Below are 16,407 nucleotides of genomic sequence, written 5' to 3' on the forward strand. Positions count from 1 at the left end.
CAGATTAAGGAGTGCTCCAGCCGGTTTAAAGACCGCCCACAGCGGCTGAGTGTGCGGCGCACTCCGAGCACCGATTGACAGGCTGAAACCCCACTGAAACAACCAGATCATTTCCAAAGTGAAGGCTTTGTTGATCCGGGACGTCGTCTGACTTCCACAGAAATGGCAGAAGACGTGGACATCAGTACTTTTTCGGCACATTCCACTGTTACAGGAGTTTTTGTCATGGAAAGAGAAGCGGAGGGATGTGCCACGGAGCCGCTCATGGCGCGGGACAAAAGCACCTCCATGTTGGTCTCACAGGACGGCTTTCAGATGGCTTTCAGACGGCTTTTGGTGGCTTTTCAGTCGTGTGACTATCCGAGAAATTGTGAATGAGCTGGACATGCCAGAACATGTCCTGTGGGGCTTCATCACGGCGTTGCTTTGCGCCATGCGGCTCCGTCCCGAGGCGCGAATTTCTCCGCTCCTCTTTCCATGACAAAAACTCCTGTAACAGTGGAATGTGCCGTTCATTTCCAAAGTGAAGGCTTTGTTGATCCAGGACATCGTCTGACTTCCACAGAAATTGCAGAAGACGTGGACATCAGCACTTTTTCGGCACACTGAGACAGACGTGCGGAGAAATTCGCGCCTCGGGACGGAGCCGCATGGCGCAAAGCAACGCCGTGATGAAGCCTCACAGGACATGTTCTGGCATGTCCAGCTCATCCACAATTTCTCGGATAGTCACACAACTGAAAAGCCACCGAAAGCCATCTGAAAGCCATCTCAAAGCCGTCCTGTGAGACCAACACGGAGGTGGTTTTGTCCCACGCCATGAACGGCTCCGTGGTGCATCCCTCCGCTTCTCTTTCCATGACAAAAACTCCTGTAACAGTGGAATGTGCCAAAAAAGTGCTGATGTCCACGTCTTCTGCCATTTCTGTGGAAGTCAAACAACGTCCCGAATCAATAAAGCCTTCACTTTGGAAACGATCTGGTTGTTTCAGCGGGGTGTCAGCCTGTGGATCGGCGCTCGGAGTGCGCCGCGTTCTCAGACGCTGTGGGCGGTCTTTAAACCGGCTGGAGCACTCCTTAATCTGTGTAATCCCCATAAAATCATCCCTGAAAGCCATCTGAATTTTCCGAATGTTGTCCACCTGGAGGTCTCTCACAGTTTCTGGAAAAATTTGATGTAGCAAAGCTCCAAATCGTTCAGACATTTTATTCGCAATAAAAATCAGACGAGAGGAGTGGACCACTGCTCACACAAAGCCTGCTCACAGGCGAATGACGCAACCGACAGGCGTGAAAAAACTCACTCATGCGCACGAAGGTTCAAGCTTGGCTGATGCAATCACACATGATACAAATCCATATGGTTTTTGCAAAAAATAAAAAGGTCGGATAATTTTCTAACAGACCTCGTATTTTAGGGGTATGAAGGAATGGAATTTATTACCGGAATGGATCAAACTCACTTCAAATGAATGTTCTTTTAAGGAACTTCTAAAACAACATTTGTGGATATAACAAGCAATCTGGGTTTAACTTTTGATCATTTATAAATAAGTTTTTTGTGTATATAGATGAACGAGATGTGATGATTAATTTGATTGGAACTTGATTGTTTTTGTTTTATTTTTTCCTTTTTTATTATTTCTTATTTTATATATTTTTGAATGCATTTTTGATTTCTGTATATTATGTTTGTTGAGTTGTGTGGACCCCAGGAAGAGTAGCTGCTAATGGTGATCCAAATAAATAAACAACAATAAACAATAAACCCTTAAATGGAGTAAGCAGTTGAAGATGTGTGTGTGCTTGTGTATCCATAATTCTCATCTACTGCTTATTAAGAAAGGAACTGCCAGTGATGGAAGATAATGTGTGGTCCTTTTCACCACTGCTGTTCATTGATGGACAGCGCTGGTCAGTTCGTGGACTTTGTGATTGACTCTTCTGTCAGTACTTAATAAACAAGATGTGATGGATTATTCCTGTCTGCTAAAGATACTAAAAATAAATGCATGGGCACATGTACACACAATTCAACCCACACTTAGTCAATTACACCCCCCCACCCCCCCACACACGCACACACACACACACACACACACACAAATGAGTAAAAATGAATAGAAAGTGCTCAAGATTTTTCCAGAGAAACGGCAGGACAGATGGTTTTCAGCTTGACTGTACTAAACTGACTACAAACAGCTTGCAAAATAATGTTTTTAGTTTTTTGCAGCAAAGATCTGCTAAATGCATACAATTTGCAATTTGCAATTTAAAGGTTTTTTTTATATTTTAGAAAACAGCACATGATAAACACTGACTGATCCAAGAGATGACTGTTTAAAAGATGTTAAAATTAACCTCAAGGATTACAGATTACAGATCCTCCTGCTGCACAAACTGATATTTGAGTACTGATGTAATTGACAGAACAAATACGATGACAACAGCTGCAATAAAGTCTTCATTGCAAACTGCGTCACGGTTCCCATCGATGCAGTACTGGTGCATTTATTTATTTTTTTTATTATTTTGTCCTAATAAGAGGGAGCGCCTCCCCACATCATGAAGCTGCTACTATAGACACTTGTGGTCAAAATGGTTTCTTTACAAAGAGGTGTAATATTTGGCTAATGCCAAGGCATTTATTTTGATGCTTAAAATGATCTATTTTGGTCTTCTCAGACCATTTGATTGTGATGACATTAGATTAAGATGGCAGGTGAATAACAGCACCCGAACGGCAGCCTGAAGGAAGGTCCTGTGACTTTGTAACCCAGAGAAGGAAAAGAAATGTAGCTGACAATGGTGCGAGTGGTGGTTAGAGGGAGGAATATAAAGGGGTCAGCTACGATACAAGAACGTGGCCCGGGCATGGCCATGAGGTGGGAGTGGCATGGAGGTGGTGTGTGATGACAGGGAGCAAGGAAAGCAACTCTGAGGAAGCTGTGTGGATGACTGGAATGGTTTGAAGGAATTGCCAAGGGGCTGAGGCATCATGGTGAGAATCTGAGCCAGAGTGGCCATCACCACCGAGCACCAGTCAACAGCCTTGGAAAAACCACAGTGCTATGATGCGATGTAGACATAGAAGCAGAGCGACAAATTTGTGCCTGCGGTGTGACTTTGGGCTTAGCAGCACTCTGACAGTTGAACCACAAAGACAAGATATTTAATGTTCAAACTGATAAACTTTATTGTTTTTGTGCAAATATTTGCTCATTTTGAAATGGATGCCTGCAACACGTTTCAAAAAAGCTGGGACAGTGGTATGTTTACCACTGTGTTACATCACCTTTCCTTCTAACAACACTCAATAAACGTTTGGGAACTGAGGACACTAATTGTTGAAGCTTTGTAGGTTGAATTTTTTCCCATTCTTGCTTGATGTACAACTTCAGTTGTTCAACAGTCTGGGGTCTCCATTGTCGTATTTTGCGCTTCATAATGTGCCACACATTTTCAATGGACAACAGGTCTGGACTGCAGGCAGGTCAGTCTAGTACCTGCACTCTTTTATGACAAAGCCACACTGTTGTAACACGTGCAGAATGTGGCTTGGCATTGTCTTGCTGAAATAAGCAGGGGCGTCTCTGAGAAAGACGTTGCTTGGATGGCAGCATGTGTTGCTCCAAAACCTAGATGTACTTTTCAGCATTGATGGTGCCATTACAGATGTGTAAGTTGTCCATGCCATGGGCACTAACACACAATCACAGATGCTGGTTTTTGAACTTTGCGCTGGTAACAATCTGGATGGTCTTTTTCCACTTTTGTCCGGAGGACACGACGTCCATGATTTCCAAAAACAATTTGAAATGTGGACTCATCAGACAATAGTACACTTTTCCTCTTTGCGTCTGTCCATTTCAAATGTGCTCGGGCCCAGAGAAGGCGGCGGCATTTCTGGATGTTGTTGATGTATGGTTTTCGCTTTGCATTGGAGAGTTTTAACCTGCATTTGTAGATGTAGCGACGAACTGTGTTAACTTACAGTGGTTTTCTGAAGCGTCCTTGAGCCCACGCGGTAAGATCCTTTACACAATGATGTCTGTTTTTAATGCAGTGCCGCCTGAGGGATCAAAGATCATGGGCATTCAATGTTGGTTTTCAGCCTTGCCGCTTACATGTAGAAAGTTCTCCAGATTCTCTGAATCTTCTGATTAGATTATGGACTGTAGATGATGAAATCCCTAAATTCCTTGCAATTGAACATTGAGAAACATTGTTCTTAAACTGTTGGACTATTTTTTCATTCAGTTGTTCACAAAGTGGTGATCCTCACCCCATCTTTGCTTGTGAATGGCTGAGCATTTTGGGAATGTTCCTTTTATACCCAATCATGACACTCACAATTAGTGTCCTCAGTTCCCAAACACTTATTGAGTGTTGTTAGAAGGTGTTGTAACACAGTGGTAAACATACCACTGTCCCAGTTTTTTTGAAACATTGCAGGCATCCATTTCAAAATGAGCAAATATTTGCACAAAAACAATAAAGTTTATCGGTTTGAACATTAAATATCTTGTCTTTGTGGTGTATTCAGTTAAATATAGGTTGAAGAGGATTTGCAAATCACTGTATTCTGTTTTTATTTACATTTCACACAATGCCCCAACTTCATTGGAATTGGGGTTGTATATATACACAGACAGGTGAACCTCATTAACTAGCAAAAGTTATCTGAGATCATGAGTTAATGAGGTTCTTTATACAATAGTCTAAATTTTCGGGGTGCACAAATCGACCGTGAGTAAAGCCGAAACGCACACGAGTTACGCATTCGTGAGTTAACAGGGTCACCTGTACATATATATATATATATATATATATATATATATATATATATGTCTGCAGTCTTTTCTCTTCCACATTTGAGCTTGCGCCCATGAAGTAATTAATGCGTGCATCACTCCACTCCGTCTGTGTGTTGCAGTAAACATTTCATGCTGTTCTTACTGTATCCAAATATTTGCAAAACCCTCATGATTTAAGTCAAATTGTCCTTTGGGGGTGACTTTGCTAGTATTTCTTGTTGTAGAACAGTTGATCTGCTTGTGCTAACTTTAAGTTTATGATTCCGTGAGTATGAGTGTTTTGATTATGCCGTTTTGTCTGTCAATAAATTAAGTACAACATATACAGTTTGGTCCACAAATGCCAGGACAGTGTCAGTTTGTATTGTTTTCCTCTGTGATGGAGTGGGGAGACTGTCAGGGGTGTACCCCACCTCTTGTCCAATGTTCACTGGGACAGGCTCCAGCACCCCCACGACTTTTAACTGGAATAAGTGGCTTTAGTAAGCGGATGATGAAAAATGTGCTGCGCTGTGGGTTTAACAAAAATAGGAATTTTATACACAGTCCCTCCATTTTTAGAAGCCCTAAACTAAATATGAAGATTATTGTTAACACAAATGATCACATTCTTGTCTGACTTAATTTACATCAGTCACGATGGTTGTGTGAGGTAAAACTGTCTAGATTAGAAGGCAGTTCTCAAAAACTGAGCGACTTGTGCTCGTGACAACTCTGAAGGTGTTATAGGCTTCTGTGGCTGTGACTGGAGAAACTATACAACCGTTCTCTGTCATATCACCACTCATAGGTTCATGGTGGAGTGGAGATGAAAAGGGTTTTAACACAAATCTAGGCTTGATCCTCCCATACATCTAATAGTAAACTATAGCTGAAAGTTCACATCTTTTTTCAGAAACTCTTCCTCTGCTCCAACATGAAGCTGTATAACTGATAATACAACAGGCAAAATTTGCACTGTGCACAGTTTCTCCAACAGAAGCCAGTAACTTGTCATGGGTGTCTTGCTGGCTTCCCTCACCCATCTCCTTCTTTCAGTCACTCAGTTTTTTTGTTTGGTTTTTTTTTTAATGCATGCTTGCATAAAGCACATGGCACTATTGAAGGACAAGGAAGCCCAACCGACACAAGAAATCTGGACTTTCGCTGACTTTCGGAGGAAACCTTCATTCAGCTTCGTTCCTGCAGCTAGCACTTTGTCAGAATTTTAAAACTATTGAAAAATTTGAACAAATACCGCCGAGAACCGCAATTTTTGTTTTGATTTGTTCTTGAGGGTTTCTTATCATTTGCTTAGTTTTCGTAATGTTAACATTTCATTTGGCTTTCGCCCATGTTCAGTCAATCTCCCAAGTCTTAAGTATTGAACAAAGGTTGGCCAACGCAATGATATCTGAACGAATCAATAACTAAAGCTTCGAGGAGCTGAATGAAACATCCTTGTATCACTAATGAATCGTTCAATTTTGGGACAAAACAAAGCAATGTTTTTATACAGAACAATAGCGTTAAGAACGCTTTATCAACTACTTTAACTACGCAAATATTTGTGGCTGGCCTGCGTGTGCGTGTCTTCGGGAGTAGCTGTCGTCTGACACGGATAGTTCTCCGTGGCCGATGCCATGGACTCGTCAAAGGTACTTGTCAGGACAAGTAGTATCACAGATAAAGTGTACAATGAGGTACAGACATGCCGCGAGAACTCAGAATGTGAATACAAACAAATCTTGTTGTGAAGACAAACAAAATCGCTCTGCTGTTGCTGGCCGTGTTCAGTTTTATACCTGCTTTCGGTCACATTGTGAATGTTTCTTTTAAAGCGTCAAACTCAACATTCATTTCATTTTTCTTTTGTTAGTTTTGGTTTTGTTTTGCTCCCTTCGTTGACAATGTCAACTAATTTTGTTTTCAGTTCTGTTTCAGTTCTCTTAATTCGCAGGCTTTTTGGTGACAGGGAAAAGTGCAGGGTCTTTCATGCACCTTTTCACAATGATTTTTGACATTTTTTGACTTTATCCTTCGTCCAGCCATCACAGTTGCCGTGTAACCGGGGCATCAGACAGGTGTTCTACCCTGTTTGTATTTCTTAATGAATGATGTAAAATGAAGTGAAAGACGTTCAGTGATATTTTGTGATACCTTCACAAAATATCACACGATTTAATACAGTAGTTCGTGATACCGTCATGAAAAGGTTTTCATGACGGTATCACGAACTACTATATTAAATCACTTTTCGTGACAGTATTTTTTATTAAACCCTTCAGTTAAAGCTGAGAGTCTACACAACAAGCACATCATCATTGTTTCATGTCAACTCTATTTGGATGTGGCATACAGGAGGCAAAATTACAACAACAAAAAAAATGAATGCACCATTTAAGTACATGTGCACCTGACTGTAGGCTGTACAAAACTACATGACACTGCTTGTCTTGCACAGAGCACAGACTGGAGCGTGAGGATGGAATACCGACCTTAAAAATAAAATCAGTGCTATTCTTTGGAGTAACATTTGGACTTATCTCCCATCCAGAGGCAGAACCTCGTAACTCACTTTTAATTAGTTTTGAGAAAACAAAAGAAAATGTCATTTATAAATACTGGAGTCCAGTTTATTCTTGAAAAAGAGATGGCTGCATAATAAATGTCCACTACAGTTTATAATTCTCATCTATAATTGTCAGTCGTAAATATCCATTCTTTTTGGTGGGAAATCAGTTACAAGATTTTGCAAATATCAAAGACCCATCACACATTACCAAGGCAAAAACTAGTATGAAACCATAGCCTGTTTGGAAGTATACAAATGACAAACTATGACCTTTGTGTTAAACTGTGTTAATTGTATGGGAAAGTCCTTAAGGACATCAATGTGCAAGAGGCTCATTGACATTTGAATATGACCTTTGTTTCCAAATACATTCATGTTTGTTACCTTTTCTACACAGGCTTGGCCACCAAATGAATCCTGAAGGTAGACCTTGACTCAGGTTAATCCTGAGGCATTGCATGCAATAGTCATTGTAAAGTCATCAAAGACCATTCATGCCTATTGTCTTGGAGCACGGACATCAAATGTATAGATTCCCAAGGGACCCGCACCATTCCCAAACTGATTACAGCAGAGAATCTGACATCTAACATGTCTAAATCTAACATCATTTCCAGGAATTTCCAACCAGAAGAGCTTCTTCACTGCAGGTGCAACAAACTGCAGTATTTCTATATTCTTGGAAATAGGAGATGGCGCATGGCTACATCTCTTTCCTCTACTCATCCAGGTAATTACTGGAATAGATACAAATTATTAAAGTCTTGAACGGAGCTTCAACCATTTGAGTTAAAACCAACAGCGCTGCCACCTTGAATTAATTTTCTAGGTTTTGCCTTTGGAGTATTGGTTTATTTATTGGGATACTACAATAAACAATACCTTAACGTGAAGCACAAACCATAGTAACTCCAAAAACTCTATCATCTCAATTTTAATAAAAAAAAACAATGGAGTTACTAGGTTGTGAGTTTGGACTGGAGATATATGCAAGGATGCATGTTTGCTGAAAAAGCAGTGGAACCCTCTTAAAAACCCTTGAAAAACAAAGATTTCCAACATACGTTGCAGGCCAGTAAAATCAGCCGCCACCAACCAGACGCCACCATCAATCCTGTCAATCCATCATGAACACATTGTTTGTAGACACACACACACACACACTCAGTGCGTGTTACACACTAAATGTGCTTTACACCAGTTCCTAGTCTTTGTAATCCAAAATGTTGTGGGTTTTCTTTTGTGCCCATTCTGTCTTGATTATCATCTGCGCTCAATCATGAAGGACAAAGCAGAATAAATGACGAGGACCGTTTCCATCAGAATGACACCTCAGAGTAAAATGTTGATTCTACAGACAGTCTGTCTCCTGGCAGCTTGTCACTTTCTCTCTGTGCGATTCTTTGTCAAGTGTCTCAGTGGGGAGAGACGAGCAGAGGTATCAGCAGCAGGAGAAAGGATGCAGAGACGAGGAAGAAAAGACGAGTATGTTCTGAAGGTCAGTTTCAAAGTCCAGCCAGCTACATGTTATTTAGTTTCAAAAACACACACACAACTGATGCGTTTGTGAGAGCGGGAAGGAAAACTGCTGCCAGTAAAATGACTAATGTCTCAAAATCACCCAGAGTCGAGTAGCGAAACACAAACTGGCTGATTCCTGCACAGTTTAAAGACAGCAACTGCAGATATGTTTGACAAGTTTTATTTTAGGAGACAAAACACAGACTTTTTATTTTCCACATCCTGTTTTATCATATAAAAAGAACATCATTAGTAGTGCAGCAGCACTGCTTCTTCTTCTTATTATTATTATTATTATTATTAGGACTTTTTTTTTTCACCATAAGCAGAATGGCCACTACAACTGTCACCCTATGATTGATTGTCTGCCCAGTCAGTCTTAGACTGATCCTATTGAAAAAGTAAAGGGTCATTTATGATCCGTGTGTGCTCCGTCCTCGATTTCCCTGAGGGCTTCTTCCCAAGGGATTAATAAAGTTCAGTCTAATCTAATGTACATATGTGCCCACACACCTCCATGCATCTTTCATGCTGGCGTGTCGACACGAACCAAGACATCCATTAAATGGCACTGCAGACCCTCTTGAATGTTTCGAACAACGAATATGGAGCCAGGCAAAGAACTTGAGCTAATGTTTCTTCTGCAAAAGAAGCAGATGTTTGTGTGACCATTAAATACTTCATAACAATATTATGTACGTAAAGCTTCGTCATAATATTCTTCCAGTACTGACTTTCTTCATCTTGTCCTTTTGCCTAGGGTTGTGTCACATTTGAATTTTGCCAACACTGCTTCCATGCAGCTGAGGAAGTTTAGCCTGCCAAAAACAATGATGGTGAACTTCTACACTACCATCACTGAGTCCATCATCTCCTCCTCCATCATCATCTGGTACGCTGCTGCCACTGTTAAGGACAGGAGCAGACTGCAGTGTATCATCCACGCAGCAGAGAAGGTGATCGACTGTAGTCTGCCATCCCTACAGGACCTGCACACCTCCAGGGCCCTGAGGAGAGCAAGGACAATAGTGGCTGATCCCTCCCACCTAGGACACAAACTTTTTGTCACCCTCCCCTCTGGCAGGAGGCTGAGGTCCATCAGGACTAAAACCTCAAGACACAAAAACAGCTTATTTCCATCCGCAGCTAGATTCATAAACAATGCCAGAGACCCCCACTTACCCCCCACTACCACAAAGTATAGATTGGTCATCCCTGCATTGAAAGATACTGTACATCTGCACACCAATCACCTGTTTTTACACAGTCCCATTCTATTACGTTATATTACAGCTTGGGACTCCGACGAGGGCGGTCGCATCTCCTCCACTCTCCCTTATCTCTCTGCTTTTAACCTTCAAGTCCATATTTCACCAGACTGTGAATTCCTCAAAACTACACTCAACAAAAATATAAACGCAACACTTTTGGTTTTGCTCCCATTTTGTATGAGATGAACTCAAAGATCTAAAACTTTTTCCACATATACAATATCACCATTTCTCTCAAATATTGTTCACAAACCAGTCTGAATCTGTGATAGTGAGCACTTCTCCTTTGTTGAGATAATCCATCCCACCTCACAGGTGTGCCATACCAAGATGCTGATTAGACACCATGATTAGTGCACAGGTGTGCCTTAGACTGCCCACAATAAAAGGCCACTCTGAAAGGTGCAGTTTTATCACACAGCACAATGCCACAGATGTCGCAAGATTTGAGGGAGCGTGCAATTGGCATGCTGACAGCAGGAATGTCAACCAGAACTGTTGCTCGTGTATTGAATGTTCATTTCTCTACCATAAGCCGTCTCCAAAGGCGTTTCAGAGAATTTGGCAGTACATCCAACCAGCCTCACAACCGCAGACCACGTGTAACCACACCAGCCCAGGACCTCCACATCCAGCATGTTCACCTCCAAGATCGTCTGAGACCAGCCACTCTGACAGCTGCTGAAACAATCGGTTTGCATAACCAAAGAATTTCTGCACAAACTGTCAGAAACTGTCTCAGGGAAGCTCATCTGCATGCTCGTCGTCCTCATCGGGGTCTTGACCTGACTCCAGTTCGTCGTTGTAACCGATTTGAGTGGGCAAATGCTCACATTTGCTGCCATTTGGCACGTTGGAGAGGTGTTCTCTTCACGGATGATGCGAAGGAGATGTGTTGCACTGCATGAGGCAAATGGTGGTCACACCAGATACTGACTGGTATCCCCCCCCCAATAAAACAAAACTGCACCTTTCAGAGTGGCCTTTTATTGTGGGCAGTCTAAGGCACACCTGTGCACTAATCATGGTGTCTAATCAGCATCTTGGTATGGCACACCTGTGAGGTGGGATGGATTATCTCAGCAAAGGAGAAGTGCTCAATATCACAGATTTAGACTGGTTTGTGCACAGTATTTGAGGGAAATGGTGATATTGTGTATGTGGAAAAAGTTTTAGATCGTTGAGTTAATCTCATACAAAATGGGAGCAAAACCAAAAGTGTTGCGTTTATATTTTTGTTGAGTATATATTGGATTCTGGATCTTTTGGACTACTATTGGATTAACCATGGAATTGATCAGCTGGTCTCTGAACGCTATTGACACCATTTTTTCTACAAGAAGGTCAGGACCGGGGGATCCTGCCTGCCCAGATGGAACGTATCCTGCGGGCTATGTCCTCGACTCCTGGGGGTCTTGCCGTGTGGCATGCTTGGTGCCTTTCTCTGCTGAGGATGTTGAGGATTTATTCATTTTTGGTCTCATGGCAGCAGGGCTGTTACTTTTTGGCTTATGTGCTGCCCTGATCCACCAGAAAATTGGCAAGACGGCGGCATCAAGAACCAATGGCCCTCGCTTGTCTGTCATGATTACCAAGGTTGGCAAGGCAGTGCGTTCTCAGACTGCGTTGACTCTTGAACTCAGACACAAATTGGATGACACCTTGGAGCTGATGCGTGCCTTGCAGTTGAAGCTGAAGGTTTCGGAGGCCGGTGAATATTCTTAATTCATAATTGGGAATATTCTTAATTCATAATTGGGATTCGGCTGTTCAAGTGGGAACTGTTAAAAGTGTTTTTCACTGTTTGGCTGCAACATTACAGGCTATCTAGCCTCAAGGTCAATTGCCCACTGTTTACCTCCAGAGGAATTTATTCGGGCTCTGGTGAGATTATTCAGCTCCATTCTTATCTCAACCCACAAAGACAATAAACTGACAGACTTACACATGGACTGAAGCATGCTCCAGTTTTCTCCTCTTACCTCTCTTCCTGACACCCCCCCCCCCCCCCACGGCAGGCCCCCGTTCTTCCCAAGCTGGCAGGCGGCGCGACTTGACAGTTGCAGCGGCTACCAACACACTCACATCGCCTCAATTGGAAAATGGACTGTTTCAAGTTTAGTGCACATAAACAATGTCAAATGTATATGTGTTGTCTTAATTCTGATGTGTCTATCTATCTATTTATTTCATAGTGAATATAGTTTTGCCTATTTGTCTCTTTTACTTCTTACAGAAGTGTTTTTCTTTTCTTATTGTTTATGCACCAATAACACCAGATCAAATTTCTTACAAACTTACTTGGCAATAAATTTGATTCTGATTCTGCCTTGATGATTGCCAGTTCCATTGCCCCATTTTCTTGTATCCACAGGTTTTCTGAAAACTGACACAAATAAAGTGTGGACAGAATGCTCCATCTGTATCCGCATTCTTATCTAACGGTGATCACAAATTAGCCTTATCATTGATGTAGGCCGGAGAAAAGTCTGGCCACAGAACGCGGAGATCCACTTTTTCGTGGAATCATGAGCTCGATGAACCTTAACCCTAACCTTCATCCAAATAATCATTCAAAACAAACAGTGCAGCATGAGTGAAGCTCACACGCTTTTGATCTATAGTTTGAGGTCCACTCTGCAGACAGACTGTCTCGGCCCTGAAGGTGCCATCACTGCCCCTTAACGGGACACCAGTCCATGACAGGCAAGACCAGTACCCATGAACAACTGGACAGACTGCGACGGTGCAGATGAAGTGTCCTGTCCAAGTGCACAGACAGGTAGCGTAACTGGGACTCAAACATAGGTCTACATAATGATAGACCAGCTCATATCTCACTGATTGACCTCCTGTTTTATGAGAATCCTGTCAGATATATCTGTAAAACTGTCATTATGTCATAAATTAGGACACCGCCACCCGAGTCCACCTCTGGTCAAATAAGTCTGGATGTGTTTGGACATTATTCTCCCAAAAAGCAGCTCAGCAGTCTGATAAACTACTAGATGAAACTGAATTAAAACACTTGTGAAAAGTCCTCAATGTTTTTCTTTGATTCACATTTTGCTGCATCCTCAGGTCAAAAGTGGGAGGAACTGAGATAACAGGAGAAGATGCAAGTGCATGAAACACGGGTGCAATTAAGAGCGCTGAGATTCATTTTCAGTTTCCTGATGGATTTTTTTAAAGCAAATTGCTAGACCAGGATACTGAGTTAAACTAGCACAATAAATTTAATTTTGAGCAGAAAACCTTTTTCTGTGCACAGGCGTCTCATCACTTCACACTTCTGCTGAAGTAAGATTAATTCTGAGAAAAGACTCATTTGGGGAACTCGTGTTTGTCTAAATTGTTCAAACAAGCCAGCAGCTATACAGGGGAGAATATCAATCTGAAGGAAAATTCCTCGACTAATTCACAATGCAAACAAAAAAATGAGGACACAGTCCTTTCTCAAATGGCCCTCTTGTGTTCAGCTCTGACAAAAGCCTCAGCAAGCTGCTGCCTGGAGACTCATTTAAAGCGGTCGGCAGAGGTTTGCACTGAAAGAAAATGAAAGCTGTCAAAAACCAAGTGAAACAAACAGCTCATTGCTCAACTCAGACCCACCAGGAAGTCTGGTGCTGCTGTGAGAATTCATTAAGATGAAAACAAAACAAACTGCAAGCTTCAGTCTGCTTTGGTGGACTCTTGGAAGCTTTATTTATTGATTTTATATACGAGGTCTGTCCAAATAGTATCAGACCTTTTTATTTTTTTCAAAAACCTTATGGATTTGAATCACGTGTGCTTGCATGAGCCAACCTTGAACCTTCATGCGCATGCATGAGTTTTTTCACGCCTGTCGGTTGCGTCATTCGCCTGTGGGCAGGCTTTGAGTGAGCACTGGTCCTCCCCCTTCGTTGGATTTTCATTGCGAGGAAAATGTCTGAATGATTGGAGCAGCGCTGAATCCAATTTTTCCAGAAACTGTGAGAGACAGCCAGGTGGAAACCATTCGGAAGATTCAGACGGCTTTCGGTGGCTTTTCAGTCGAGTGAGTATCCGAGGAATTGTGTAAGAGCTGGACATGTCACAACATGTCCTGTGAGACTTCCAACTTCTACACGTCTTTCATTACAAAATCTCCTGTAACAGTGGAATGCGCCGAAAAAGTGCTGATGTCCACCTCTTATGCAATTTCTCTGGTAGTCAGACGACGTCCCGGATCAACACAGAGTTCACTTTGGAAATGATCTGGTCGTTTCAGCCTGTCGATGGCAGCTCGGAGCGCGGCGCACCCTCCGCCATTATGCGCCGTCTTTAAACCGGTTGTAACACTCCTTAATCTGTGTGATGCCCATAGGATCGTCACCGAAAGCCGTCTGAATCTTCCGAATGGTTTCCACCTGGCTGTCTCTCACAGTTTCTGGAAAAATTTGATGTAACAAAGATCCAAATCATTCAGACATTTTCCTCGCAATGAAAATCCAACGAGGGGGGAGGACCAGTGCTCACACAAAGCCTGCTCACAGGCGAATGATGCAACCGACGGGCGTGAAAAAACTCACGGATGCGCATGAAGGTTCAAGGTTGGCTCATGCAAGCACACATGATTCAAATCCATATGGTTTTTGAAAAAAAAATAAAAAGGTCTGATACTTTTTGGACAGACCTCATATGTGTGTGTGTGTGTGTGTGTGTGTGTGTGTGTGTGTGTGTGTGTGTGTGTGTGTGTGTGTGTGTGTGTGTGTGTGTGTGTGTGTGTGTGTGTTTTGTGAGCCATACATGCTTACTGGCCACTTCATTAGGTACGCCTGTTCAACTGCCCATTAAAGCAAATAACTAACAGTTAATGCTGGAGACTAAAACAGACTCTGCTTTGAGTGTATACAATATCACTCTAAACAGTGTTAAATCAACTCTATTAGAGTGTTAAATCAGGAAATAGAGGTAGGTTATTGGGATAGGAGCTGGGCAACTAATATGTAGACGTGGACCCTCAGTCATCAAATTGTGCAGAAAACAGGTTCAAAATGTTGTTGTATCAACAAAATGTAGCATTTGTGCGAGTCCAAAAAAAAAAAATCTATCAAACAGGCACATGCCGGGCACACGCGCATCAGTAAGCATCAGCTGTCAATAAATCCCACATTTTAAACCACATGCTTGTGCAAGTTTATGATCATTTGCATTCAGAAACACCTTCAACTAAACCTATGTGGGATAAAGGCTAAAACAGCAAAGAAAATCACCTTTTTTTGAAAAGGGGATTGATGTGCTTGTGTGAGGTCACAGCAGTGAGACGGCAAAATAAATGCAGCAAGTGGCAGCTGTAGTCTTGATCTAGGTCAATCACAAACCCACACACCATAATTGCTGACTAAAATTCTCAGCTGCTGCAGTAATTCCACAAAGACAACAGCATCATTCACAGTCATTAATGCACAGTCAGACGCAGCCCTTTCAATTCCTGAGATTTTTTTTTTTTTTTTTGTGCACATGTACCAGCGTGTTTCCCATCATTAGCCATGAATGAATGTAGAAACTGCCTCAAGAATCATTTGCATATGAAAATACAAGTTATATCACAAGCACAGTTTCACCAAACGAGGAATTAAGATAAACATTAAAGTGGAGAAAAATTAAATATAATTTATTTGGTAGTTTTCGTTCTAGAATCATGAACAAAAGAAAAGAGCCTGAATGGTTATCGAGGTGATCAACACACACACAAGGTATGACTGAAACTATTTATAAGACTGAAGAAATTCAGCTCATTGTCATTGTCTGACGTTTTCTGTTCAATTCTGACTTGCTTTATTTTTCATTTCCACTTCACCGTATCAGGCTTGAGTGTGTGTGTGTGTGTGTGTGTACAGTCTGAAGTATATGTGAGGTACCCACATTATCACACTCCCTTTATAAATACCAGTTTTAAAAGTGTGTGGAAAAAGTTTTGATCAAACTGAATCCTGGTATAAAATTGTCTCCCCTTTGTCTCTCAGCCCCAGTCTTTACATTTAGCCTATAAATAAGTGCCTGAGCTGTCAGGCAGGCAAATGGAGCTGCCAACATGGGAGCTGGTGGCAGAAAAGTGGGAGGAAAGTGAGAGGAATAACAATGAGCCATATGCACATTTACCAAAAAAAGGAAAAATGTGACTGTGGACCACGTAACCTCACACAGGCTGACAGTCCAGGCAGCATCACAGAGACAGGGACAGATACACAGTGTGTGTGTGTGTGTGTGTGTGTGTGTG

General features: G+C 42.0%; 1 protein-coding gene and 1 long non-coding RNA gene across 2 annotated transcripts in view; one reads left to right on the top strand and one right to left on the bottom strand.

Moving 5' to 3' along the window:
* The window catches only part of yjefn3 (YjeF N-terminal domain containing 3), a 185,330-nt gene that overhangs the window by 146,956 nt on the left and 21,967 nt on the right, over positions 1-16,407 (bottom strand). The gene's annotated exons all lie outside the window — the stretch shown is intronic.
* Positions 1,690-10,057, top strand: LOC117518993. The gene is made up of 3 exons (XR_004563132.1): positions 1,690-1,702; positions 1,910-1,914; positions 9,815-10,057. It is a non-coding gene; the product is annotated as an uncharacterized LOC117518993 (long non-coding RNA).

Source organism: Thalassophryne amazonica, chromosome 10 (assembly GCF_902500255.1).
Source record: "Thalassophryne amazonica chromosome 10, fThaAma1.1, whole genome shotgun sequence".
NCBI classification, from domain to species: Eukaryota; Metazoa; Chordata; class Actinopteri; order Batrachoidiformes; family Batrachoididae; genus Thalassophryne; species Thalassophryne amazonica.